The sequence below is a fragment of the Trichosurus vulpecula genome, chromosome 2 (genome assembly GCF_011100635.1).
Source record: "Trichosurus vulpecula isolate mTriVul1 chromosome 2, mTriVul1.pri, whole genome shotgun sequence".
Taxonomy (NCBI): Eukaryota; Metazoa; Chordata; class Mammalia; order Diprotodontia; family Phalangeridae; genus Trichosurus; species Trichosurus vulpecula.
This window is the reverse complement of record NC_050574.1, coordinates 39426116-39453658: the sequence shown is the minus strand read 5'-3', so window position 1 is coordinate 39453658 and position 27543 is coordinate 39426116. Positions and strand designations below refer to the sequence as shown.

The window sequence follows — 27543 nt, the reverse complement described above, 5'->3', positions numbered from 1 at the left end:
CAGAAGACTCATACTGAAGAAACACATTAGCAGCATAATGAAATCCTTTATTCCAAGATCCTAATGTATTTCCAAGGATGCATACTGGAGAAAAGAATTTTGAATATAATGAGTACAGGAAACTTTTAATTAGTGTTCCCAGCTTAATGAACACCAGAAGATTCATACTTCACAGAACTCTTAGAAAGAAATGAAAGTGGTAAAGTCTTCATTCATGATTCCAGACTTTGTTAAGGACCAGATGATTTGTACTGCTGCAAAGCCTTATAATTATAATGAATATAGGACCTGTCCTGTGTCATTTCCCATCAAAAGGAAATTCATACTGGAGAATAGCCTAATAAGAGCCAAGAACTAGGGATAACATTCAATAGCTCCTCACATTTTGTTCACCATCTAGTTCATACTGAGAAAAAAGCTCAATGATGAGAGCTAACATTTCTCTATGGCCTTTAAGGTTGATAAAAAGCTTTCCGTAGCTAGCTTATCTCATTTTATCCTTACAACAACCTTGTAAGGTAGGTAGATGCTAGTATTATTGCCAGTTTCCAGATAAGGAAGCTGAGTGACTTGCCTTCAGTCACACAAGTGTCTGAGGCCAGATTTGAACTCAAGTCCAAGTTCTGTGCTCCATCCTTTGGGCCACATTTTAAATATAGTGAGTGTAGGAAAGTTGTATGTGACAGATCAGTCCAATTCTATAAAATATCATAAATGAACAAATGACAAATATATTAAGAGCTTGGGGGCTCAGAGTTGACACCTTATCATTTCCTGCCTGGTTGTAGGACTTCATCATGCTCTCACTAGTACCCTCCTTTCTCTACTTCCCACATTTTAGCTTCTTTGTATAGTTTGTCTTCCCTCATTAGATTGTGAGCTCCTTGAGGCAGGGACTTTTTTCCTTTGGCCTTTCTTTGTATTCTCAGTGCTTAGGACAATGCCTGGCATATATTAGCTGCTTAGGAAATGTTTATTAACGTGGCTTAGCTCCCCATGGATCCCCAATCCTAAACTGTCCCAAATAGGTCATTGAGCATGATCTTAAAATACAATCCCAACATAATAGTGTCTGGGCAATGAGAAGTGTGGTTCAGGGTTTACCTGGTGGCCCTTGAGATCATTGTCAGTCTCTCAAACAAAACATGATGCCAACTTAATGCACAAGACTTTACATACGTCTGGAGTTGCTGAATGAATCACTTATAGAGGATCTGTCTGTTAACCCACCTCATTTGCTTATCTATAGCATGGAAAAAAATATTCAACAAGGCTATACTCTTTGAGGATACCACATTGATGTGGCAATATACTTCTTCATCTCCATAGAGAGGTGACTGACTCTAAGTGAATAATATCATCTAATAGCTCTGTATCTCAAAGAAATAAAAGAAAGAGAAAGGAAACCTTGATGTACCAACTTGTTTACATTATCTCTTTTTATTGTGGGACAATTTAGAAACTAAAAGTGTCTTCCTTCCTATTGGAGAATGGCTAAACAGATTGCTCTCTGTGAATGTAAGCAATATTGTTATGCCATGAGACATGATGAAATGGAATCTTTTAAAGGCAACTGGGAAGACTTCCATGATTGAAGCAGAAGAAAGTAAATGGAGCCTGAAAAACCATTTCTATAATGATAGCATCATTTAGAAAAACAACTTGGACAGACTTTCAAACTGATCGGTGCAATGATCAAGCACTGGAAATAAACCAAGGAAATATACCATTCAGCTCTTAGGAGAGAGAAGGTGATGAACTTACAATTCAGAAAAAGACCTATGTTTTGGTTTTGGATGTGTCCAATGTGTGTATTAATTGTACCCATGTACTTAGCTGTCCATTGAGGACTTTATTTTCTGTATTGTATTTAATTTGCTTGACTGGATTGGGGAAAAAATGGAGGTAGTGGTAAGGATAAATTAATTTTTTTAAAGAAGTAATGAAAATATGGATGTTTGTGCTCTAATATACAGCACTTATTTCAATACAATTTATTGTCCTACAGTGGTATTGCTCTGAATTAAATTCAGGTAATGAACCTCACTGCCAAAGAGGGCATCTTTTGTTATTTAAAAAAAATTTATTTCAATGCATTGTCTTGATGTGGTAGCACTGATAATGATGTGAATTGGAAAGATTTATTGCAAAAAAAGTGAAATGCAGAAGCATTTAAAGTGGATGACATTTGTATTTTGAAACCATTGTATTTGCAAGATATATATGATGCATAATAAAATTAAAAGGTGTGGTATAAATATAAATCAGTAAATTTTTTTTAAGCATCTATTATGTGCTGGGCACTATACTAAGTTCTGGGGATACAAAAAGAAGCAAAAGATAGTCCTTGTCTTCACGGAGCTTATAATCTAATTTAGATCTTATAGTCAAAATAAAGTTAAAGCCAATCTTGATGGCACACAGCTGCAGTCCCTGCTTTTGGGGTAGGGTGAGGATGGCTCATCGGGTGTCTTTACATGCAGTTCAGTACAAACAGGGTGAGCCTCTCTGAGCAGAGGGCTTCCTGAGGGATAACCTGACCTATGGAGCAAGTTCAGGCTTTGTGGCCAATTAATATTCATATCTGGCCCATGAGCAACTACTGACCTTCCAGTCTCGAAACAAATTAAAATGAAAAACAAAATACAATTAGGAATTTAGAAGAATGTCCCAATGGAACTCCTGAGTTTGGATACCATCTGTTGCATATTCTAGCTCTGTGGCCATGAGTAAATCTTTTCACCTCTCTCATGCTCAGTTTTCTCATCTGTTAAGTGGGGCTGTTGGACTAGGTTGCTCCTGAAGGCCCAACTCTAAACCTTGGGACTCAGCTGAGTGAAGCAGCCCTGCCTATTTCACCTGCTGGTCTGCCAGTCAAGCCTCAGGGAGGGAAGGAACTGGAGTTACTGGGCACCTTTTTGACCCACACTACTATAAAGCCAGCTCAGCAGCCTTTGTCTTAGTCCCCAGAGACAGTCAAGTCCCAAAGAGAGTTTCCATATCTCTTAAGTCAAAGAACTATTCCAGCCTACATTGCCAGGATGCTGGTTGAATTTTTCTTTTATCACATCCTCTCTATAAGTTCTTTATCCCACTTACAGCACCTGTTCCAAATCTTTTCTCTATTCTAGCAACCCATAGCAACTCCTCCCCAACCTCCCTCAGGTAAGAACCTTGTTGGAAGGTGCTGGAAAGTAAATTTAACAGCCAGCTCTCCATGAAAAAGAAAAATAGGTGGGCTACACTTTTAAGTTCATACTGCATTATTAACATTTTCTCTATCACTGTAAGTCTAGACAGTCAAACAAAACAATTAGTCAAGCCCTGATTTGTAATGTGGCTGATTTCTGGATGATTCTTCTCCTGGAATGTTCTCTGGTGGAGTTGATTTTGTGATCTTAATCCTAATCTGTAAGTCACTAACATAAAATGTGAACTTGTCCCATTTTCTGAGCCTTGAGAGAGGAAACTGGAGTGGAGCCAACGTGACTGAACAGGGTTTTGAGAGAAAGTACTCTCAGATATGGCCTGGCTCTGGACGAAGTAGTCAAGGAAGGGAAGAGGAGGAGGCATGTAAGGGGTCAGCAGTGGAGCAATGTATATATATATAACTCAAGCACTAGGAGGGAGTAAGACCATCTGGGAATACTGGAATATGAGGTATACAAAACAGCAGATCAGAAGATCACCAGCCTGACATTTAATTCATGACTGGTAACAAAATTGATAGATGACAAAGGAGTTGGAGATAATAGAATTCGCACTCCCCCCTCCCAATTTTTTTAAGTCACTGGAACAATGTCCAATCATGGAGGAAAAGAAGAGTGGGTCATTTAAGCATTTTTTAAGCATAGAAGGGAATAAAGTCTTGATGGAAACACAGCCAAGCCAGCCCATTTTGAAGGATACATACTGATTTTATTAGAAATATGTTAAAGAAAATGATTGTTGAGTTGCCGAATCTCACTTGGGGATTGGTGGTTCTGAAGGAAAGGCCTTTGAAAGCAGGAGTGGCCCCAACTCCTGAACTTTGCAGTATCTCAGGAAGAGAAGTTTGGAGAAGAGATAGGGACTGATATGTATACCAATCCTTACACAGAATTCAACAACACAACAAGTATTTTATACATTAGAGGAATCAACAAGTGAAAAGTGTGCAAGATAAAATCAATGGGACTTCCATGTGAGCTAACAATCAGCAGGGGTAGGGGGTGGGGATGAGGGACCTGTAAATTTAGAGCCTAAAGTGGCCTATTTCTTAGAGCCTTCTTTTCTTCAGTCCCAATTCTTCACAGCCCATCCTTCAGTCCACCTCCTGGAAGATCCCTTCCCAGGTTGTCAGTAGGATTGCCTTCTCCCTCCATTTGCAGTCACTGGGCATTGATTCTGCATCAGGCCTTTTACTTATCTGCATAAATTTCACATCGCTCCTGCCCCAACTCCACCCCACAGTAGAATGGACACTAGAGTTGGCTTCCTTTCGGTCTTTGTCTCCCCAGGGATAGTACTGGGTTTAGTGTATATTGGTTGATTAACTCCACTGCTGTCTTTTGTCTCTGGGACCCATTTGGGGCAGGGTCAGAAAGTGAGGAGGAACTCCATGATCCAATGAACAATCCATGAGACAATGCCTAGAAGGAGTGGAAGCTTCATTATCTGAGGCTCAGTGTTGTCATCTGCAAAAAGGGACTAAGGACTCCTGGGGTATCTACCTGATTAGAGGGAGTCTGGAAAAAGACTTTATGGGCTTTCTTTTAGTGATGTGGAGAAAGCCAGTGTGGGTAAGGGAAAGCACTTTGGAACTGGTGTCAGGGGACCTGGAATCTAGGTCCAGTCATGAGACTGCTTAGTGTGAGCTGGGGTTGCTCACTGTCCCTCTCTTGGCTTCAGTCCTCTCCCCTGTAAAGGGAGAGATGATCATGTTCACAGGAGCATGCTTACAGGGATCCCTTCACCTTAGAGATGATTGAACCAAGCCTGGTAGGTAAATCTATGACCAGAAAGCACATTGCATGCCATCCTAGGGTAGTTTTATAACACAGTTGAGAGAGCACTAGGGATATAGTTCAAGAAGAACTTGAGTTCAGATTCGCCCTAACTTGTCGTGTGACCCTTGGCCAGTCACTTAACCTCTGCCTCAGTTGCCTCATATATGAAGTGGGGATAATAATAGCACCTACCTTGTGAGGATTAAATGAGATATTTGTAAAGTGCCTGTCACTTAGTAGGTGCTTAAAAAATGCTTGCTTCCCCCCACCCTCACTCCACCCCCGACTCTTTAGCCCCAATCATTAAAGTGTGAGAGCAGTGGGAACTGCCATTATTACCATAAACTGGTCAGTCATGAAAATGGTGAAATTTTTTTTTTTTAACATTCACTTCCATAAGTTTTAAATTTTCTCCACCTCCCTCCCCTCCCCCAGACAGCATACAATTCAATATAGGCTGTACATATACATTCCTATTAAACATTTTCACATTAGTCATGTTGTATAGAAGAATTAGAATGAACGGGAGGAACCATGAGAAAGAAAAAACAAAACAAAACAAAGAGAGCAAATAGTCTGCTTTGATCTGCGTTCAGACTCCATGTTACTTTCTCTGGATGTGGATGGCGTTTCCATTATGAGTCTTTTGGAGTTGTCCTTGCATTGCTGAGAAGGGCTAAGTCTTATCAAAGTCAGTCATTGCACAATGTGGCTGTAACTGTGTACAATGTTCTCCTGGTTCTGCTCCCTTCACTCAGCAGCAGTTCATATAAGTCTTTCCAGATTTTTCTGAAGTCTGCTTGCTCATCATTTCTTACAGCACACTAATATTCCATTACATTCATATACCACATTTTGTTCAGCCATTCCCTAATTGGTGGACATACCCTCAGTTTTCAGTTCTTGGCCACCACAAAAAGAGCTGCTATAAATATTTTTGTTTATGTAGATCCTTTTCCCATTTTTATGATCTCTTTGTTATATAGCCCTAGAAGTATTGCTGGGTCAAAGGGTATGCACATTTTTATAGCCCTTTGGGCATAGTTCCAAATTGTTCTCCAGAATGGTTGGATCAGTTAAGAACTCCACCAACAATGAATTAGTGTTCCAGTTTTCCCACATCTTCTCCAGCATTTATAATTTTCCTGTTTTGTCATGTTAGCCAATCTGATAGGTGTGATGTGGTACCTCGAAGTTGTTTTGATTTGCATTTCTCTAATCAATAGTGATTTAGGGCATTTTTTTCATATGACTATAGATAGCTTTAATTTCTTCTTCTGAAAACTGCCTGTTCATATCCTTTGACCATTTATCAATTGGGGAATGATTCGCATTCTTAGAAATTTGATTCAGTTCTCTATGTATTTTAGAAATGAGGCCTTTATCAGAGACACTGGTTGTAAAAATTCTTTCCCAATTTTCTGCTTCCCTCCTAATCTTGGTTGCATTGGCTTTGTTTGTGTGAAAACTTTTCAATTTAATATAATCAAAATTATCCATTTTGCATTTCATAATGTTCTCTATCTCTTGTTTGGTCTTAAATTCATCTATTCTCCATAAATCTGACAGATAAACTGTTCCTTGCTGCCCTAGTTTCCTTATAGCGTCAGCCTTTATATCTCATATACCCATTTGGGCTTTATTTTGGTATACAGTGTAAGACAGTATTGGTCTATGCCCAGTTTCTGCCATACTATAAAATGATGGAATTTCATTGTAATTTTGATGTGGAAAACATGAGAAACAGAAATATGAGAGAAATTTGATATATGATTTAATAATTCTGCTAAAGAAACAAGGGCAAGAAGGAGATCTGGCCAGGACTGACCACAGTCCTCAGCCTTCCTGGGGTGGACCAAGGAGAGAGTCCAGATCACTCACATCAGGCAGTCCTGGGAAAGGGATGAAATTCTCCCCCAGGAAGAGGGTCCTAGGTTATGTCTTGAAACAAATCATTGCTTCCCAAAGATCCGCTGAGCCTCAGAAGTCTGCTTGGGAAGTCTGCTGATGTCTTGCTTCTTATGTGTCCATGGGTAACGCCCTCCTCCTTGGTTTCATCTTCCTCTGCTTCATTGGGAGGAGATTGGACTAGATGAGCCAGTGGGGGTCTTGGGAGCTCTAGCTCCGTGATCTTTCACCTCCCTGTCACCTCCCTGTCTGAGGCTAGATTTGATCTTAGGTGTTCCTGACTCCAAGACCATTGCTGTGTCCCACTGTGCCACCTGGCTGCCCCAGAGTTGTCATTCTTTGCTTGGTTTTTTGACCCTCAAATCCCAGGTTCTTTCCAGCATGCCATGCCTGGCTTCCAGTAAAGTAGAATGCATAGCCTTGGATCAAGCAAGAGATAGCAGGGCCCTATGAGTGAGAGAGAGGGAAAGAACCCACAGTAGTCATCCATGTGCATCTGAACAAGCATCCCCTCTGTATCTCTCTCACAAGTGGTCATTCCCCTTCTGTTTGAAGAGCATGGTGTGTAATTCTCTCCTCTTCAACCCCTCCCCCCCACTATTTGTCCTTGGTCCTCTGCCACCTTTGCTCCCACTTCTGCCTTGTGGGGCCAAGCAGAATCTGATAGAGAGAATCCAGGAACCTCAGAGTTGGAAGGGACCTCTACCAAAATAGGATTCACCACTCTGGGAGGCCTGACAGGCAGTCCTGTGTCATCTCCCCAGCTCAGAATGGCCCATTGCTGAACAACAGAGGAGCCAAGACTTGGGCAGAGGAAAGGAGGTCTTCCTTTTCAGGATCAGAGATGAGTGATCAGTAACGCAGAGGACTCCAGTCCTCTCAATGACTCCTCATTCATACAAATGAGAGAAGGCCCAAAGGGGCACAGAAGCTCCTCTCTCCTTTCTGACACAGAGATCAGATGATTTGGATCATGGCGCTCTTCTTTCATCTGGATCCATCAAGAAGCATTCCTTAATCCCTCACCTGGAATATAGCAACGGGCCTCCTAATTGGTCTCCCTGATTCCTGGGTTTCCCTTCTCAGATTTCTTTTGCATAGTGCTTCTAATTGATATTCCTAAAACAAAATTCTGAGCACACCACTCTCCTTCTCAAGAGGTTCAGTGTACTCCTTTTGGTGTTCAGGATAAATAAACAGATTTGGTTTTGACATTAGAATCCATCACACTCTGTCCCTTAGCTATCTTTCCAAACTGATTTCACATTACTCCCCTTTCCATATTCTGTGTTCCATCCAAAATGAACTATATCTTGTTCTCCTATCAAGTATTCTTTTCTGCATTCATACCCTTGAACAGGATGCCTGTTTTCCATGCCTAGAATAATTTATCCTCATAATTCAACTCAGAATCCAGCTCTTCATTGGTTCCCAAAAGATTCATTTAACAATTTCTGTTTATCTGTATTTGTAAAGTTTTTATGACCTGGCACAGTTGGTCACAGAAATTCATCTTACTCAACAGGGAACAGGAGGGAAAGGGGTAAAAAGAAAAGTGGGGAAGGTCAAAGGAGAAGGTAGATTAAGGGAGTAGTGGTCAGAAACAAAACAAACTCTTGAGGAGGGACAGAGTTAAAAAGACAAGGACAAGGATAAAAGAATAAGAAATGAAGGGTTGTGATTAAGTGATGTCTAACGACTTTAAGAGATGTAAACCATTGAACTTACGATTGCTAGTTGTACTCTATTTTTTTTTCACATTCATGGTTATGATGGTCAAATGTGTATTTCCTTCTATCTTTTTCTTTTATACTATTATAATTTTTATACTTTTATACTTTTTATACTATACTTTGTCTTTTTTACCCTGTCCCTCCTCAGGAGTTTGTTTTGTTTCTGACCACCACTCCCTTAATCTACCCTCCCTTTTAACCATCCTCTCTTTTCTCTTAACCCTTTTCCCTCCTGTACCCTATTGAATAAGATGGATTTCTGTACCCAACTGTGTGTTTATAGATATTCTTCCCTTCTTGAACCAGTTGAGATGAGAGTGAGGTTCAAGTGTTGCCTCCTTCCCGTCTTATTCTCTCCCCCATTGTATAAATTCTTCCTTCCGTGTGCCATTTTTTTTTTTGGAAATAATTTTCCCCGTTCTTCCTTCCCTTCCATCCCAGGGCATCCTTGTTCTTACACTTCCATTCTTCTTTTATGATAATCTTAACATGATAGAATCATACCCATGCTCCTTCCTCCAAGCAGATTTTCTCTAGCTTCCTCTGATGATAAAGTTCTTAGGAGTTTACATATATCTTCTCCACGTGTAGAAGTGTAAACAGTTTAACTTTGTAAGTCTATCATGATTTCTCTTTCATGTTTATCTTTTTATGCTTCTGTTGATTCTCGTGTTTGATTGTCAAATTTTCTATTTAGCTCTAGTCTTTTCATCAGGAATGCTTGAAAATCCTTTGTTCCATTAAATGCCATTTTTTCTCTTGTAGGATCATACATAGTTTTGCTGGGTAGATTATTCTTGGTTGTAATCTTCACTTCTTTGCTTTGTGGAGTAGAATATCCCAAGCCTTCCACTCCTTTATTGTAGTAGCTGCTAAATCTTATATGATCCTGATTGTGGCTCCACAGTATTTGAATGGCTTCTTTCTGGCTGCTTTCAGTATTTTCTCCTTGGCTTGGGAGTTCTGGGTTTTGGCTATAATATTCCTGGGATTTTTCATTTTGTGATCTCTTTCAGGAGGCATCCAGTCAATTCTTTAAATTTCTGGGCAGTTTTCTTTTATGTTTTCTTGGAAAAAAAATATGTGTAGGCTCTCTTTTTGTTCATGGCTTTCAGGTAGTCTGGTGATTCTTAAATTATCTCTCTTTGATCTGTTTTCCAGGTGAGCTGGTTTTTTTTTTTTTCTGTGAGATATTTCATTTTCTTCACTTTCTTCACTTTATTTTATTGTTTCTTGATGTCTCATGGAATCATTAACTTCCATTTGGCCAATTCTAATTTTTAAGGAGTTATATTTTCTTCAGTGAGGTTTTGTACCTCTTTTACCATTTGGCCAGCTCTGATTTTTAAAGGATTATTTTCTTCAGTATTTTTTGTATCACTTTTACCAAGCTGTTAATTCTATTTTAAAAATTTTCTTACATGGCTCTCATTTCTTTTCCCAGTTTTTCCACTGCTGGTCTTATTTACACTCTCTCTCTGTACATAGATACATATATATGTGTGTATGTATGTGTGTATACATATACGCACACACATATATACATACACACACACATATATATTTAAATCTAACTCTTCTAGGGATTCTGGTTGTACTTGTGTACAATCTTTATTTTTATTTGAGGCTTTGCTTGTAGATGTTTTCAAGCCATTGTCTTCTGTTTTTGTGTCTTGAGATTCTTTGTCATTATATTACCTTTTAATGGTCATTTGCTCATTTTGCCAGCCTACTTCTTGACCCTGGATTTTATATTAGAGTTGGGCTTTGCAAGGCCCAAGCCTCTGCACCCCCTAACCCCAGGACAGCAAGTGGTGTTTTGTCTGATCTTCTGTCTTTTATAGCTTTCTACTGCTTTCACAAGCCAACCTGAGAACATATGAGTTTACACTGCTTCCAAAATGTTGTGATCAGGGGAAAAGGTCTGTTCACTGCCTTTCTACAAATTCCTGATCTCGTTTGGGTCTCTTGGCTTGTATGTGGTTGTGTTTCTATAGATTGTTGTTAGACTCTGTCATGGTTAGCTTGCCGGCATATTCTGTGGGATCAGAGTGACTGAACTGCTGGTTTCCCCTTCATCTTGATCCCCTGCCCAAGTTTATTCACTGAAGGCTTATACACTCGGCTAAAGGTTAGACTGGAGCCCCCCCCCCGCTCTGTTCTTTGGCTCAGAGTGTGGAATTCGTTCCCTGCTCTTTACACAGATAAAGAACTCCTGCTCCCACACCACTGGAAACAGTCTCCTGGAACTGGGTGATGGTAGACACAGCTGCCAGATGGCACCCATTCCTGCCCTGCCCCCCCCCATAGTAGTCCAGGGCTCCCCTGGGATCTCTTTTTGACCAGGGGTTTAGTCCCCTTTCTGTCCTTGGTGCTGGGCTGCTCCCACTAGTGTATGTGCTGCCACAGCCAGCTGCACCTTCTACCCGTAGTGGAACATTTTCTGTCACTGCTGAACATTTAACTTATCATAGATTCATTTTCCCCTGTGGCCCAGAAACACAGTATCCAAGGTCTGCCCACATGGGTAGTTCAGTGGTCACTTGATGGGATGGTTGTTCTCTTGAAACATTTTCATGCATAATGCCTCCACCAGCCCTAAGTTCCACAGCTGACAGACATTAATAGAAAAGTTTGAATGTCCCGGTTTTCTAGTCTTTGAGAAAGGGAAGTGGGGATGAGATGAAGCAACTGATAGTAGTGTGCAGGGTTGAGTACACGTGAGCTTAAGAATCTCAATTGAGGAGGCATCTAAAGGGGTGGGAGGGGGACATGTGTATCTAAATCAAGCACAGAGGGTGAGAGAAACCATGTGAGAAGATTGGACCAAAGGTGTTCAGAGCAGCTGATTACAAGATCACTACCGTGGCATCTGATGGGTGACTGGTAATAACATATTAAAAGTACAAAAGATGGAGAAAAGAGAAAATTATCAAAAGGAGAATAGGGATCAGGGCCCTCATCTGGAATGAGGACCCTGTTTGTCATCACTTCAAGGCTAAGAGTCTAATGTAATGAGAAGGAAGCATCGTATACCCCCAAATTCCTTGGCTTTGGAATCCATAGCAGTGGGTCCAAATTGTTGGATTATTATTTATATTCTGTGACCGTTTATAAATCGATTGATCCCTCTTGGCTTTAGTATTCAAAATGACTGTACCGGCTGAGAATCTTTTTGTTTTCCCTGCAGACATCTCTGTGACACCTTACCTTACCAGATTTCTCTTATCTAAACTTACTCATACGTGAGATGATGGTGTTGGTCTGAACCTTTGTTTCTTTGCAGGTTTGATCTATTGGGAGTTAATTGTGATTTAAAACCCCCTGATATCATGTTTATAGGGATTTAACTTGGAATAAGGCAGACCACCTTAGACACTCAACGTGAGCCTGGCCCTGTGATTTAACCTCACACAGCTCATTTTCTGCTTGGCAAAATGGGGATAATGATATTTGTAGCACTTTTCACAGTTACCTTCTGAGCAGCCATGGGGATTCTGGCTAGAACGAGCCATCTGACCTTGCAGCGCTTTACCTGGAGCAGACTTACGCCTGCCTGCAAGTTATCTGGGATGGAAGAAGTTTGGGGCAGTAAACAGGAATAATAAAGGGAGGGAGAGAAGAGAGAGGAGGGAAAGACAGGAGAGGGAGAGAGAGCAAGAAAGAGAGAGGAGGGAGAGAGAGAAAGTGAGAGACAGACATACAGAGAGAGAATAGAGGAGGGAGAGAGACACAAAGGAAGAGAAAAAAGAGGAAGGAGAAAGAGAGGAGAGAGAGAGAAAGAGGATTCTTTTGAAGTATTTTTTAATCCTTAATGAGAACAGAAGAAAATTCTGATGGAAACACAAACAATGATGTTATTTGAAGGTTACATGTTTCCTGTATTTCATGTACATAGTTTGCTTTACATGTTTGCTTGTTGTCTTCCCTTTGGGTTGCAAGTTCATTGAGAGCAAGAACTGTCTCTTTCTTCTTTTTGTATTCCCACCTCTTAGCACCATGCGTGGTACTAGTAGGTACTTGGTCAGTGTTTTTTGATTGATTGATATGGAACATATTAAATAGTTACATGGAAGATGTTTGTTGATTTGTTGAATTTCATTTGGGCATTGCAGGTCCTGAAGAGACAGACGCTTTGAACTCGTTCCCTTTGAAAGCAGTAGTGGCCTCATCTCTTCAGCCTTGTGAGTTATCTGCAGCCCTCCTCTAGGCCTGACTTAGCCGCTAGGCAGAGAGGGCTAGATGTGGGCCCCAAGGGAGGGGAAGTGGTGGGACATAAGAGAGCCCTGGGAAGGTGGGGGCTCAGGAGAAGTCTCAGGTGACAGATCCGGAAAGGGTGTCTCCTTATGAGGTGTGATAATGGCCCCTTCAGCTCTTGAGGCAGACCTCTAAAAGCTGAGGCTGCAAACCCTTTTAACTGTTTGTGTGGAGAAAGGAGCTTGCTGTGGCCCAGGCCCTTGGAGACTTCTGGTGGAGTCTAGCTCCAGAATAGATCAACTATAAAAAGATGTAAATTGTCCGCACCTGCCAGCTCCCAGCTTCCAGGCCTGGAAAGCTCCATCCCACCCGTAAGCATTTCTACCTGGCCTCTTCCTAGGCCCAGCTCTTCCCCTCTTGTCAGGGTCTTCAGTAGGCTTTGAACTCCTTTCTAGCAGGTCTTTTGCACAACTGTTGAGGAACTGAGCTCAGAGGTGGAGGGGCCACACCCTCCAAAGTTTGCAGTCTAATTCAAGGGTGGGTGTGGGCTTAAAAATCTGTTCTGATACTGAAAGGATTTCTCTGTACAGCCCTTTGGGAGAGTGAACTTTTTTCTTTCTTTCTTTCTGTTTCCTTTGAGGGAGTGGTGGTAGTAGTTGGTTAAGGGATGTCTTTGTAATTTAGTTGTTTAGCTGGGAGACAGGAACATAATTAACACCTAAAGGATTGTTGTAGTGGGAACGACTGCCAGCCTTCCAGCCGAGAATTTTGTTAGAGTCATTCACTGTTAGGGAAAGGGTGAACTGGGCAATCCTGGGGTGCCATTGAGCTCTGAAGTTCTGTGGGCAGATATGGGACTGTTGTTAGCTGTTGTAGAAAATGTATTTTGACTTGGCATGGGCAATTCCATTTTGTTTTTATTTCTAATTTGTGACTAAGTAGTTCTCAATACTTGTGTATAGTTTGGCAATAGCATGTATGGAGGGCCTATGTTTGGTAAATTGCTACTATTGATGTGTGGGTGGTAAACCACTGATTGAAGCCTTGCTAGCGATGCTCTGGTTGATAGTTCCCTTTCATCATAATCCCAGGTATTTGATCATCAATAAGTACTAGCAGCTTGTTAGAATAATGTTTGACACCGAGATACAGATATCAAGGAAAATTTATTTAGAGAGAGTCCAGAGGATTCAGACTTACGTTTCTGGCCAGAAGTGGGCTTCACTCTTCTTTGGGAAACAGAAGCAATGAATACAGAAGTGAGAGTAGCTTCATACTGTTAATTCAACACAGCATCAGCACAGTACCTCCCTTCAGAGAATGGATTGGTTGATTCCCTTTTTGGGTTACAGTCTTCTCTATACACTCCTTACATGCCACTCCTTGATATGTTCCCCCTCCTTCAACATACATCCCTTGTTAAAAAATGGCGGAAAAAACCTCCCTGTGGGTGTGTAAGATAATATTCAGTTAGCCAATTAAGCATGCATAGTAGCAACCCTGACTGTTATCTGGCTGGTTTAAACCAGTTCTCCCAATATCCTGGGTTTGTGGTTTTCACAAAACCAATAGTTGTTTTCTGATTGGCTGGGCCCACCTGGCTTGGTTAATTTTTACTCCCTTGCTCATTCAAACTGATATTAATTCATTAATTATCCTGTGGAAACTTAATTTTTACTGATCTCTCACACTGTGAATATAACTTGTAACACTTAGCCAGAACCATAAAAACTCACTGGAGGTCTTGGGTCCAATCTGGGTGACCATTAGAACTGCCTCCTATGTGCCTAGAGATTGGAGCATCCCTGTGTGCAATCACAGAAGCAGTGCTCATTTACCGAGACTAGCCAGAGTGCTGCTTTGGGCAGAGGGGAAACCTTTTCTTGGGCAGCTGTATGATTCACCTTGCCCTGGCCCTTTCATAATCTGCTTGGTGGTGTGTTCCTAGAGGGGTTGATGTTTGTAACATCTCTTTGTGGAAGAGACGATTACATGCACAAAGCTTGATTGAATGCGTTGATATGCACATATTTTATTAGTGTACAGTGAGTATATTTAATGGTAAATTGGTTTTACATGTGCACCCTCTGTTACAAGTGGTGAAGATGATGGGATACTCTTATCCCATAAGGATATAGAAGAAACAGCAGGCCAGATTGAGAGCTAACTTCTAATATTTCCCACTAAATCTATAAGATGTTGACTAGTTTTCTTGGCTTCCACACCTCCAAGACCAGGGCAAGGTCAACCATGTTGCTGGCAGCTCCTCTTACCTCCAAAACTACTGAATCTTGACTTCTATTGCCTCATCTCCAGGGAACCCCTGTCTTATCACTCAACACCCTGCCTGCATTTCCCGAAGTTCTTGGATTGGTTTTCTCTGAAACAAATGCCCAGAGAGGAAACAAACTCTTATAGTAATCTCAGGTTATTATTTTCAAGTATTGATAAAACACTTAAAAAAGAGAGCGTCCAACCAAATCCATCTCCTTTGATCTTGGATAATATGTGATGTAATTTAAAATACATCAGCCTGAGAAAATCCATAGAGTACTTGCCATCCTAGGCTCAGGAAAAAACCAACACATGGAATGGACATATTGAGTATAAAGCAGCAACCAAAAAGTAATGTTGATTTTTGGTAGGAAAAGTTTTATGGGCTATTGTAGTTTAACCCACCCTAAACAGAGTTCTAAGTACCCGGTAGAATAGAATCAGAGGGAGAGATAAGGAAATTACAACAATATTGGAAGATTTGGAACAGGAATATATAATTCGGAAAGCAGCTTATGTGATTTTCTGACAGTGGGTGCGATATTGTTGCATCCTGCTGGAGAAGAAGGGAGTATTAAGGACATATCTAGAGAGACTGGCCTTGGAAACAAAGTGGGTTAGAGATAGAGGTGAAGGAGGACATAGAGATAATGGCAGAAGGGTTTGAGATTAGAAAGGGAGGAGAGGAAACTCTTGTGAACAACCTCAGTTTTTCAGGGATGAATCAGGTAAGAGTGAGAGAATGAGGTGTGAGGAGAGAAGGCAGAGTGTGGGGAACTTTTGTGGTGAGTTGGACAGAGAAATGATTAGGAAGATTGGAGGAGCAGAAACACCTATAGGTGTCCCCAGCCACGTGGGCTTCTCCTTAAAAGAAATCAAAACTGTCCTTGGGACTTGATTGGCTTAGGGAGCTCAGGATTGGGCTAGTCCTGGTTGCTGAGTAAAGTCAGGAGGTTGGGCCCTTTCTTGAGGCTGGACCAGAGGACCATAGGTGGCCAACACAGGGGCAGAGAAGATGCACTCAGCTCAAAAAACAAGATGTGGCCACTGAATATCTTTGTTGAACATCCTTCCTCTGCTATGGCAAAGCATCTCTTTTGGTCAGCACTTTGAGAAGTCCCCCATCACACCCTCACAGTGCCCGAGCTTCTCTGGAGATCTAGAGACTTGTGGAATGGAGAACTTCCCTTTGGCTTTGGGATTGTGAGTGGTGACTCTCCCTGTCCTTTGTAGCCTTTTAATGAGGATGGTGGGTGCAGGACTCTGTGCATCTAGGGCCCATACTGTTGGTGTGGAGAAGCTTCTTCGGTGGTTCCAGCCTTTCAGCTTCAGCAGCTGTGTGACCTGGTATCCATCCATTCCCCTCCAGGAAGTGACTTTGATAAGCATTACATGGGCCCCCAGGAGTGGTCTTCATTAACAAAATTCTGCCACCTTCATCTATGAAGTATCCCAGTGTACTGGCACAGAGCTCAGGAGGCCAGAGCATGCATCCCCACTCTGCCTCTTACTGCTTATGAGACATTGGGGAAGTCCCTTCACCCCTGGGCCTCAGTTTCCTCATTTGTCAAAGGAAGCATTTGGCCTAGGTGGCCTCTGATTCTGCAGGTCACCCCTCTCCCATCTGCAGATTGTTCCCTCCTGGCTCTCCTTTGTCTCTTGCCCTCTTTTCTACACCTCCTCCTCCTCCAACCTTGTCTTCTACTCACTCTTCCCCTCCAGTTCCCTCCCTTTCATGTCCTTTCTGTCTCTCCTTTTATTGATCTCTCCCTTACCTTTACCACTGCATCTCTTCATTCACTTTTCTTCCTCTTGCCCACTTTTTTCTATATTCTTCCCTCCCTTTCTTTCTCTTTTTGTATCTATATGGTCTCGCTGTCCTCCAGTCTCCTGCCCCTCTCATGTCTCTGTCTCTCCCCCTGCCCCCCCCTTTTCCTTTACAAGTTCTGTCCACAAAGAAGTTACAGCAAGTTCATGTTAGAGACTTAGACATCATCTTACTTAATGACTTCATTTTTGTTGTTATTTAGTCATTTCAGTCGGGTCCGACCCCATTTGGGCTTTGACAGAGGGTGAAATTGAAGCCTAGAGAACAGAAGAGACTCTTCCAAGACCACAGAGCTATTGAGTGTAAGTACTGAGCCTCAGTCATAGGGCTTCTGATTCCCAAGGCATTGCTCTTTCTCCTACCCCATCATCTTCCATCCCCCTCTTCCTCCATGTTCTGGCCCCTCTAGAAGCTCTCAGGGCCCCCCAGGCAAACTTTGAGATGCCTAGAAGGCCCCATTCCTTTGACCAGCACATCCCTGGTGATCTGCTGCACCAGTTTATTCTTCAGGCAGTAGATAAAAGGGTTCAGCAGGGGGGCAACAGTGGTGTTGAAGAAGGCCAGCCCCTTGTTGAGGTCCAGCTGTCCTGTCTGGGTGGGATGGAGGTACATGATGATGCAGCTGCCATAGGTGATAGAGACCACCAGGATGTGGGAGGAGCAGGTAGAGAAGGTCTTGCACCGGCCCTGGGCAGAGGGCAGCTGTAGAAGGGTCCAGATGATGCAGATGTAGGAAGCTGTGGTCACAGTGAGGGCACCAGCCACGGTGCACACAGCCACCAAGAAGGCAAGCAGCTGCAGATGGCTGGTGTCGGTACACACCAGAGCCAGAAGCGGGATGCTATCACAGAAGAAGTGGTTGAGCACCTTTGGTCCACAGAGTGGCAGCAGGAGGAGCCAGATGCATGGCCCTGAGAGGAAAAGGAAATCTCCAGCCCAGCAGCCCAGCACCAGCTGCAGGCAGGCCTGGCTGGTCATGAGGGTTGGGTACCTCAGGGGATAGCAGATAGCCAGGTATCGGTCCACAGACATTACAGCCAACAGGAAGGACTCCACAGTGCCCAGGGTCAAATAAAGGACCATCTAGGAGAAGCATCTTGGTGGGAAGATGGTCTTATGGCCTGTGAGGAGGTGATTGAGAACCTAGGGAGTGATGACTGAGGTGAAGGCCATCTCTAGCAGGGAGAAATTCCTCAGGAAATAATACATGGGGGTTTGCAGGCGGCAATCCACCAGGGAAAGGATCACGATGAACAAGTTGCCCAGCAGGGTCAACAGGTAAGTGGGCAGGAGGATAGTGAAAAGCAGGAGCTGCAGGTGCCAAAGGTCTGTGATACCAGGTAGAATGAACTCAGTGCCCTCTGAGTGGTTCCCCAGCTCACTCCACCCTCCTGGAGGCATCTGGAGTGGGGGGGGGGGGCAGAAAGGAGGTCAGAGCTCTCAAAACACAGAGTCATATAGGTGAATGGGCCTTTAGAGACCCAGAAAAGTCTCTCAACAAGCATTTACCAAATGCTCTGTGCTAGGCACTGTGCTAAGTGCTAGGGAGCAGGAAACAATGGGCAGTACTGTCTTATCATCAAGCAATCCACACCCCAGTCGTGCAGACAACATGTTAATACCTAGGCATACACAAGATAGACATACATGCATATGCATGTGTCTATAGACATGCATCCACACGTGTCTGTAAGTATGTATGTATATGTTATACATGTGTTGGATTATGGAAAGTACTTTCAGAGAGGAATGTTTTAGCTTGGGGTGGGGGGGTGGAGAGATCTATGAAGTCCTCCTCAGGAGGTGGATTTTAGCTAAGTGTTGAAGGAAGCCAAGACTTTGATAGGCATAGATGACTAGGCAGAGTATTCCTGGGGCTTAGACAGTCCACATGCATGATGCAGAGATGGCATGTTATGAGTGAGGACCAGTAGGGTAATAGAGGGCTTATGGAGTCAAGCTTATGCACACTCGGTGGGTCCCTCTGGGACACGTGCAGCTGGCCAGCCACATGGTCCACAGCCCAAAGACATGGGAGGTGAGTAGGATGGAGCCCATATCAGGGACTCAGATGGAGGAGAACCAGGTGATATGATGTGTAGTGAGAAAAGATGTCTGCAGTAACCCTCCTGGCTCCTGACCAGAAGATCGGGGAATGCTACCTCCTGCCTTCCCTGGCTTCCTTCAAGTTAGTTCTATAAGAAAGCTTTCCCAGTTCTCCATAAGCCCCCATAAGCCTCTCTTGCCTTCCCTCTGAGATCATCTTTGATTTTTCCTGAATGTAGCTTGACTCAGATCCCCAGCTCTGTCCCAGACCTCCTTAGTGACCATGGCTTTCTTTCTTCCTTTTCTGAAAAATTAGGGGGAGCTGTTCTCTGTCTCTGAATGTTCCTCACCTCTCATAAGCCTAGCCCTGATTGACATCCCTGAAAAAAATTCTCTCAGACTATTCCCGGCCTTCTCTACAGCCAACAACATTGAGAACTAGAGAGGGGAAAATGTGCTTTGGGGATGGCCCCTGCCTGCTCCAGGAAAGAATCCCCCAGCTAACCCCAAGTGGCTACACTTTGAGGGGGCTTGCAGCCCCCTCACCACAGCAGCCCTCCTGGGAAGGAGGTCGTTCATGGACCATGGCATCAGAGGAGGGCATTGCCAGTGTTGGTGGTGAGGCTGGAGCCTGGACCATACGCTAGTTTCCTGCCTCCCCAGAGGATGAGGCCAGTGTCCTTAGTTAGTGGTCAGCCTGTTGTCCCACTCTTGCCTTGTCAGTAGATGTCCTGGGCCCTGAAAGACCCTGCAGCCTGCTGCTGAAAGGGGCCTGAGTGGCTTCCAGCCCAGCCCTGGCTGAACATCACAACCTTCTGACCAGCCCTGGAGCCAGCCAGGCAGGCAGAGTGCTCAGAACCCCAAGGGTTCCATCTGGCCAGGCAGATGGCACCGTACAGCAACCTTCAGTTGGCTGCTACAATAATGTTATGATTCCCATTGTGCAGAATAGTGCTAAGTACTAAGTGACCCATCCAGGACCACTCAGCAGGTAAGCATTAGAGACAGGACTCCCCAGCAGTGCTCTTTATGCCCCCTAGCTCTGCCGGGGTCCCCATCCCTTGGAGTCTTTGAGGAGAGCATTGATGTCGACCTTTATGGAGCTCTCTTGGTCGGTCCCTGATGAGATCTCTTCCAACTTGGATACTGTGTGGTGATGGGCCTGAAGCACAGAAGGGCAGCCAGCCCCCAGAGCTCCCTCCTTACACCAAGCAGGTCTAGAGTGGTAGCAGTGTTACATTAGCTGAACCCTCAGGTCCCTTCCAGCTTGGAGAATGATGCCAGGCTGTGGGGCAGCCCAGGGAAAGGGGGGATCAGGTGACCTCTGAGGTTCCCTTCATCATATGCAAAGCTCTGATGTGTAGCTACTGTCAGCAGAGACCCTGAACAGAATACAGAGGAAGGAGGGAGGGAAGGAAGGAAAGAAGGAAGCAGGCATTTATTAAGTGATAACTGTGTGGGAGGCACTTTGCAAGTTCTGTGTCATTTGATCCTCACAACAACTCCAGGGAGGAGGTGCTATTATTTTCCTCATTTTGCAGATGAGGAAATAGTCAGGCAGAGGTTAAGTGGCATGCCCAAGGTCATACAGCCAGTAAGTGTCTGAGGCCAAATTTGAACTCGGGGGTCCCTGACTCCAGGCCCAGCACTGCTATCTACTACAAGGGCGAGGTGCATCCATGTTGCCCTCAAGGATCCTTTCCTCCATCCCAGACTGTTCTGACTCAGGGAGGTGGCCTGGTGAGGAGCTTAAACCCCAGCTCTGGCATGTCCTCTGTGTGACCTTGGGGAAGTACTTTCCCCTTTTTTTGGCTTCAGTTTCCTCATCTGAAAAGTGAATGAGTCAGACTCAATGATTGATAAGGAGGCTGAGCAGTCAAACCTCTGATGTCTAACTTCTGTCAGTGCTCTTGCCTCTCAAGCCTGGTTGCTCCAATGGAGCCCACAATGGGCTGATCCTCCATGTGACCATCATTCCCAGAGCAGATGGTCCAGATAGAACATGGGTGACATTGGGGCTCCTTTGCCACAAGGGCCCAGAGCCCTTTTCCTAGTGTCAGATTTGGAAAAGGACACAGAGGGACAGAGCAAAAGGAAAAGGGGGGGGGAGAAAAAGAGAGAGAAGGACAAGAGTGGACAGAGACCCAGAAAAGAGGGAGAACTTACTATTACTTTGATGATGGGCTATGGACTCCAGAGCAGGATGACTCTAACCCAAGGCTACATTTAGAATTCCTGTCACTCCATCCTCACTCATGAGGACCAGAGGGAACATCCTGTGTCTTCCCTCTGTCATCCCAACTTCCCCTCTGAGCTCCTGCACCAAAAGTTCTCTTGTGACCAACTTAGCCAACAGGACTTGGGAAACTTCCAAACCTTTAATGGCCCCCAAGAGTTTAATTAGATTGATGCCTCTGAACTTTCTGTAAGGAGAACTTGCTCCAGCCCTGAGCCTGGGGGTGGGAGGGAAATGTGTTGTTTTGATCTCCTCTATGGTGCTCAGGCACAGCCACCATGTCAACTCAGCAAGCAGCTATGACTTTCCTGCTGTGTTTGAAGTCCTCCTCTCTGCACTTGAAAGAAAGGTTTCCCATTAAAATCTCATTGTTCCCAACCACCTGGACCAAGGAGAGAGATGTTCCTTTAGGAGGTCAGCCTACATTTGGAACATCAGTCACTTGACTGTAAAAGAAATATAAACCTAGTATATGCAATGTAAGGCTCCACATGGTTTTCCCTATTCTTTATAATGGTTGAGATTTTTGCCCTTTTAAAAAATTACTTTGAGGTCTATACCTTAACCCTAAATGCCTGGTTGTGAGATTTATATCAATTATTGCCTTTTAATATCTTGATAATCCCACTCAATGACCATTCCTTAGTTACAATTCCACAGTCACACGAATCTCCTCTTCCCCCTTTACCAACCTCATCAGTTTGAGCCACCCCCACACCCCTGTCATCAATTTGCTTTACTCTCTAATTTTTCATCTTAACTTTTCTTATTTACCTTGCCTTCTCTTGCCAACAACCTTCTTCCTATCCTTCTTGAGTGTAACTATTCAGGGCTACTCCTTATTCCTCTAAGATTGTATTTAATCTTTTAAAATTCTTTTTAACTTCTTTCCTTGACTTTGGTCCTGCTCCTCTTCTCCTTGGTGGTCTTTAAGCAGAGTCTAGAGGACCAGTTGTCAACCATATCTCCAACTTGAAACAACTTGAGACTGATCCTACCTAGTCCATGCCCCTCCTGAGTGGGCCCTGGATCAGAGTCCAGACATTTCAGGTGAAGTAACGAATGGACCAGGACTGAGCTCCATGAGGAAGAAGATCTTGGATTACATTAGGAAGCAAGCCAGAAAGTTCTTCCATAGTGATCCCCAAAGACAAGAAGGTGATGCCTATGTCTTGTCTTTGTGACTTAGGACAAATCATTTCACCAACCTGGGGCTTGTTTTTGTGTGTGTAAAAAATGTTTGGGTTGGAATCGGTGACTACTGAGGTCCTTTCCTTATGTAAATCTATGAGGAGCTGGTCTGAGAGCCATCCTGCCTGGGCCCTAGACAGCCATAGATCCTTTCATTTGGAGGATTGCCAGTGCCAACCACTCCTCTTTCAGAGAAGAGAAAGAAGGCCCAGAGAGGGAAGCTGCCTTCCCTAAGATCACAAGAGCCCAAGCAGAGCTGGTATGCTGAGGAACAGGGACTCAAAAGCAGCTTTGGAACTCATGCAATCCCCTCATTCTCTGAGGGAGACCGAGCCCCAGAGATGGTCAGGAGCATCACCAATGTCATCCACATCTTCTAATCTCAAGGCCACCACTCATCATACTGTGCCCCAATTCATAGCAGTGAATCAAGCAGAAGCCAGAGCCCTGTGGGTGAAAGGTCAGAGGGGGAGGGGGAGGGGGAGGGGAAGAAGCATTTACTAAGCCCCTACTGTGTGTCAGGTGCTATGCTAAACACTTTCCCAAAGATGACCTAATTTCATCCTCATAGTCCTAGGGGAGGTGGGGGCTGTCATCTTCATTTTTACAGTTGAGGAAACTGAAGCAGACAGGTAAAGTGACCGGCACATAGTGAGCACTATACATACACTCTCCTATTAAATGGTAAGTTCCCTGAGGGCAGGGACTGTCTTTTGCCTCCTTTTGTATTTGCCAGCACTTAACACAGTACCTGACATACAGTAGGTGCTTAATAAACGCTTATTTACTGTTTTAAAATGATACCTTTGTTATGATTTTTACTACTACTACTACTACTACTACTACTACTGCTACTACTACTACTACTGCTACTACTACTACTACTACTACCATTACTGTGACTCTTAGTACTAATACTGAGGATCATATCTGAGTAAGTATCTAGGGTTTGAAGAACCCTAGAAGTAAGAAGTTGGGATGGAGGGGGGGAGACTAAAGTTGGCTTCTAGATTCATACCCAAATCTCTCACATCATAAAAAAATGAAACTTTCACTTGACCCCACCGGTTTCAGTCTTTTCCCTTTAACACTCACATTCTTGTTAAAAACTTCCCTTTCCTCCACTCCATGGAATAAGGCTTTCATGCCCACCACTCAACTAAACCACTTTCTTTTTGGCCACCTCTGGTGGTTCTTCTGCCTAGCTGGACATTCCTTCTCAAGTGTCCTCTGTTGGGTCATCATCTTGCCTGCTAACTATTCATGTATCCCAAGGCTCTGTCCATGACCCTCTTGTCTTCTCACTGTTTTTACTTTTGGAGCTCATCAGCTGCCCTGGGATCAACTATCACCTCTTTGTAGATAACTGCTAATTTGGTATTCTACAGTATCCAGCCCCAGTCTGTTCTTAGCTTCAGTTTCACATCAGCAGCACCATTGGGACATATGGAACTGGTCTCATGGGCTTCTCCAACCCAGCACATCCTAGACAAAGCTCTTGATTTTGTCCCTATTAAAACCAACTCTTCTCCTGATTTCTCTTTCTATAAGAACTCTCTTCAGAATTAATCAGCTGTTGTTGAATAAAGCAAGGAGATAATAATAGTGAACATTCATATGAACTTTGCAATGTGCCAGGCACCATGTTAAATGCTGGGGATACAAAAAGAGGCAGAAGACAGTCCCTGACTTCAAAGAGCATTCTAATGGTGGAGACAACATGTGAACAAATATATTACAAAGCAAACCATGTACAGGATAAATCAGAAATAATTTTAAAAAATTTTAAATTTACCATTTTATTTTTTCCCAATTACATGTAAAAATTATTTTAACATTCTTTTTTTCAGATTTTGAGTTCCAAATTCTCTCCCTCCCTCCTTTCTCTCCCTCCATTGAGAAGGCAAGCGATTTGACATAGGTTATAAATGTGTAGTCATGCAAAATACATTTGCATGTAAGTAATGCTCTGAAAGAAAACACAGTCAAAAAAAAAAACCCCAAGAAAAATAAAGTAAAAACAAAGTATCTTCGATCTGCATTCAACTCTAATAGTTCTTTCTTTGGAGATAGACAACACCTTTCATAATAAGTCCTTCAGAATTGTCTTGGATCATTGTATTGCTGAGAATAGCTAAGTTATTTACAGTAGATCATCATACGATATTGTTGTTACTGTGTACAGTGTTCTCCTGGTTCTGCTCATTTCACTTTGCATCAGTTCATGTAAGTCTTTCCAACATTTTCTGAGAGCATCCTGCTCATCATTTCTTATAGCACAGTAGTATTCCATCACATCCATGAGGGGAGTTCCATGTTAGCTATTGTAAAAGAAAACACAGAATGAAATACTAAAAATCAAAATTTTAAAAACGTATGCTTCAGTCTGCATTTAGAGTTCATCATCTCTGGAGGCAGATATAACATTTTTTTTTTTTTGCCGTGGGTTCTTGTCATGATCAGAGTAGCTAAGTCTTTCATAGATGATCATCCTTCCAACGTTGCTGTTACTGTGTACGATGTTCTTGTAGTTCTGCTCACTTCACTTTATATCAGTTCCTGTAGATTTTCCCAGGTTTTTCTGAGAGCGTCCTGCTCATCATTTCTTACAGCACTATAGTATCACAATCATCACAGCTTGTTTAGCCATTCCCCAATTAATGGCAATCCCCTTCACTTCCAATTCTTTGCCACCACGAAAGAGCTGCTATATTTTCGTACAAATAGATCCTTTCCCCCTTTGCTTTGATCTCTTTGGGATACAGATCTAGTAGTGGTATTGCTAGGTCAAAGGAAATGCTATATTTTACAGAATGGTTGGACTAGTTAACGATTCCACGAACAGAGCACCAGTGTCCCTGCTTTTCCACATTCCCTCCAGCATTTGTCATTTTCTTTTTCTGTCATTTTAGCCAATCTGATAGTTGTGAGGTTGTATCTCAGAGCGGTTTTAATTTGCATTTCTCTTATCAGTGGTGATTTAGAGCATTTTTTTTAATGTGGCTATTGATAGCTTTGATTTCTTCTGAAAACTACCTATTTCTGTCCTTTGACCATTTATCAACTGGGGAATGTCTCTTATTTTTTTTTTTTTTACAAATTTGGCTCTGTTCCCTATGTATTTGAGAAATGAGGCCCTTATTAGAGAAACTTGCTACACATTTTCCTCGTTTTCCTTCTAATTATGGCTGTATTAGTTTTGTTTGTGTGAAAGCTTTTTAATTTCATATAGTCAGAATCATCTATTTTACTTCCCATAATCTCTATATCTCTTGTTTGGTTATAACGTCTCTGCAGAGATTGCTTTAATTTGTATCCCCAGTCCTAGGCTTTTAATAAATGTTTGTTGTCTCAGAGCTGTCCTAAAGTGCCTACAGTGGTCTTAAGAAGGAAGGGTTCAAATTAAACCAGCAATGCTCACTTGGAGGATAATTTGGATGATGTTCTTCTCTGCAAAGAAGTTGAAATGGATGTTTCAGAGTTCCCATGCAGTTCTGGGGGGCTATTGGCTGTGCTCAGAGGACAGCTGTTTTCTCTACCAGAGGGGAAAGAAAGGTGAGAAGGCAGCCTCTCCTCTCCTCCCATTCTACTGTTTCACCTGGAGAGCTCATTGGTTCCCGTGTTTTCAGTTATTTTGTGTTCATGTGACTACTCTCAGATGTACTTGTCCAACTCTGATCTCTCATCACCTACTATCTGACATCTTGAACAGGGTCCTTGCTAGCCACTGCCCAGTACAGGATACACAGGATGCAGACAGACAGGTACACACCACATCAGTAAGGGATGGACACGTGTGTACCTCAGCTCCACCAGTGACAGATATGTGATTGAATATACATCTGTAAGTGTGTGCATACACATACAAAATATCCGACGTGTATAAATACATTGCTGAGCTCCATAACCCAGAGAGACCCAGAGAGCAGTTTGGGGTAAGATGTGTAAGGATCTGGCTGGGCAGAAAGTTGGGAAAACAGATTTCTTATAAAAGATTCTCAAGTTGTTACAAAGTCAAAAATATAAGTACTTTGTTGGGAGTTAGGTCACCCTAAGGCATAAGAAATGGGGGCTCCTTTATTAGTCAATATTTGTTAAGCTCCAGCTACTTACCTTTTTCAGATAAAGAAAAAAGAGTTAAGTTCCTATAACTATTCAGAGTCCTCTGAGTTTTCTTTTGTGATAGTAAAATCATTGTCGGGGTGGCACAGTGCAGGGGGAGGTACTGTAGGTGACTTTCAGGCTCTGGGATGCTTCCAAAAGGTTGGCCTACAAGCCCCCCCAATTCAGTAAGTTGCCAAGCCCTCTAGAATCTACCTTAATGTCGCTCATCTGACACTGCCTGGTGCAGGCCTCAGTCACCTCATCCCTGAACTATTGCAGTAGCTGCTGGCTGGTCTACTGGCCTTCATTCTCTCCCTCTTCCTGTCCATCTTCTACTCACCTGGGATATTCACATCCGACTATGTCACCTACCTCTTCAGTAAACTCCAGTGCTTGCCTGTCACCTCAAGACTTAAATATTCAAAGTCCTTCACAACCTTCTAGCCTCTCCCCGCACTTTTCCAGCTTTTTGACAGTAGACTCTGCCCCACACACTCTGTGATTCAGTGACATCAGCTTGCGTCCTTTTCCTCACACAATACTTTCCATCTCTAGATTATGCATTTTTACTGACTATCTCTCAGGCCTGGAATTCCCCCCCTCCTCATCTCCAACTCCTGCTTTCCCTGGCTTCCCAAGTCCCAGGTAAAATCCTGTCTTCTAAAGGAAGCCTTTCCCAATCACCTTGAATACTAGGTGTCAGCAGCACAATTTGAAACTTGAGCTCCCCGGTTTCTGATTCTTGGCTAACTTGGTTGGTCTGCAATCTGCTATGTGCCTCTATTCTGGAAATTCTGGGGCTTTCTACTATTGCTAATAAGGGTGAACTCAAGTGGTCAACAATCAGTTCTGTGAATTATAAGACCCTCCTAGAAATCCTAGGAAATCAGATCCTTCCTCACTTCTTTAACCCATCCCCAGACTTATAAATGCATGAGTGTGATTCGTCTCCATCCTAGGGCTCAATTCCTGTGCATCTGTGAGCCACCCCTTTTGTTTTTGTAAATAGTATTTTAGTTTTTCCAATTACATGTAAAG

The 27543-nt window shown here is 43.1% G+C and overlaps 1 protein-coding gene across 5 annotated transcripts in view; it reads left to right on the top strand.

Annotated features, from left to right (window-relative positions):
- LOC118839164 (zinc finger protein 850-like) overlaps positions 1 to 27543 on the top strand; it is a 154718-nt gene that overhangs the window by 117635 nt on the left and 9540 nt on the right. For 2 of the 5 annotated variants that reach the window (XM_036746609.1, XM_036746610.1), the window contains exon 2: positions 12745 to 12813. The exons of 2 other annotated variants lie outside the window; for them this stretch is intronic. The gene's annotated coding sequence lies outside the window, so the exon portion shown is untranslated. Of the gene's footprint in view, positions 1 to 12744; positions 12814 to 17130; positions 17231 to 27543 lie in introns of all 5 variants that reach the window. One more of the 5 variants, XM_036746608.1, reaches the window with a different exon arrangement.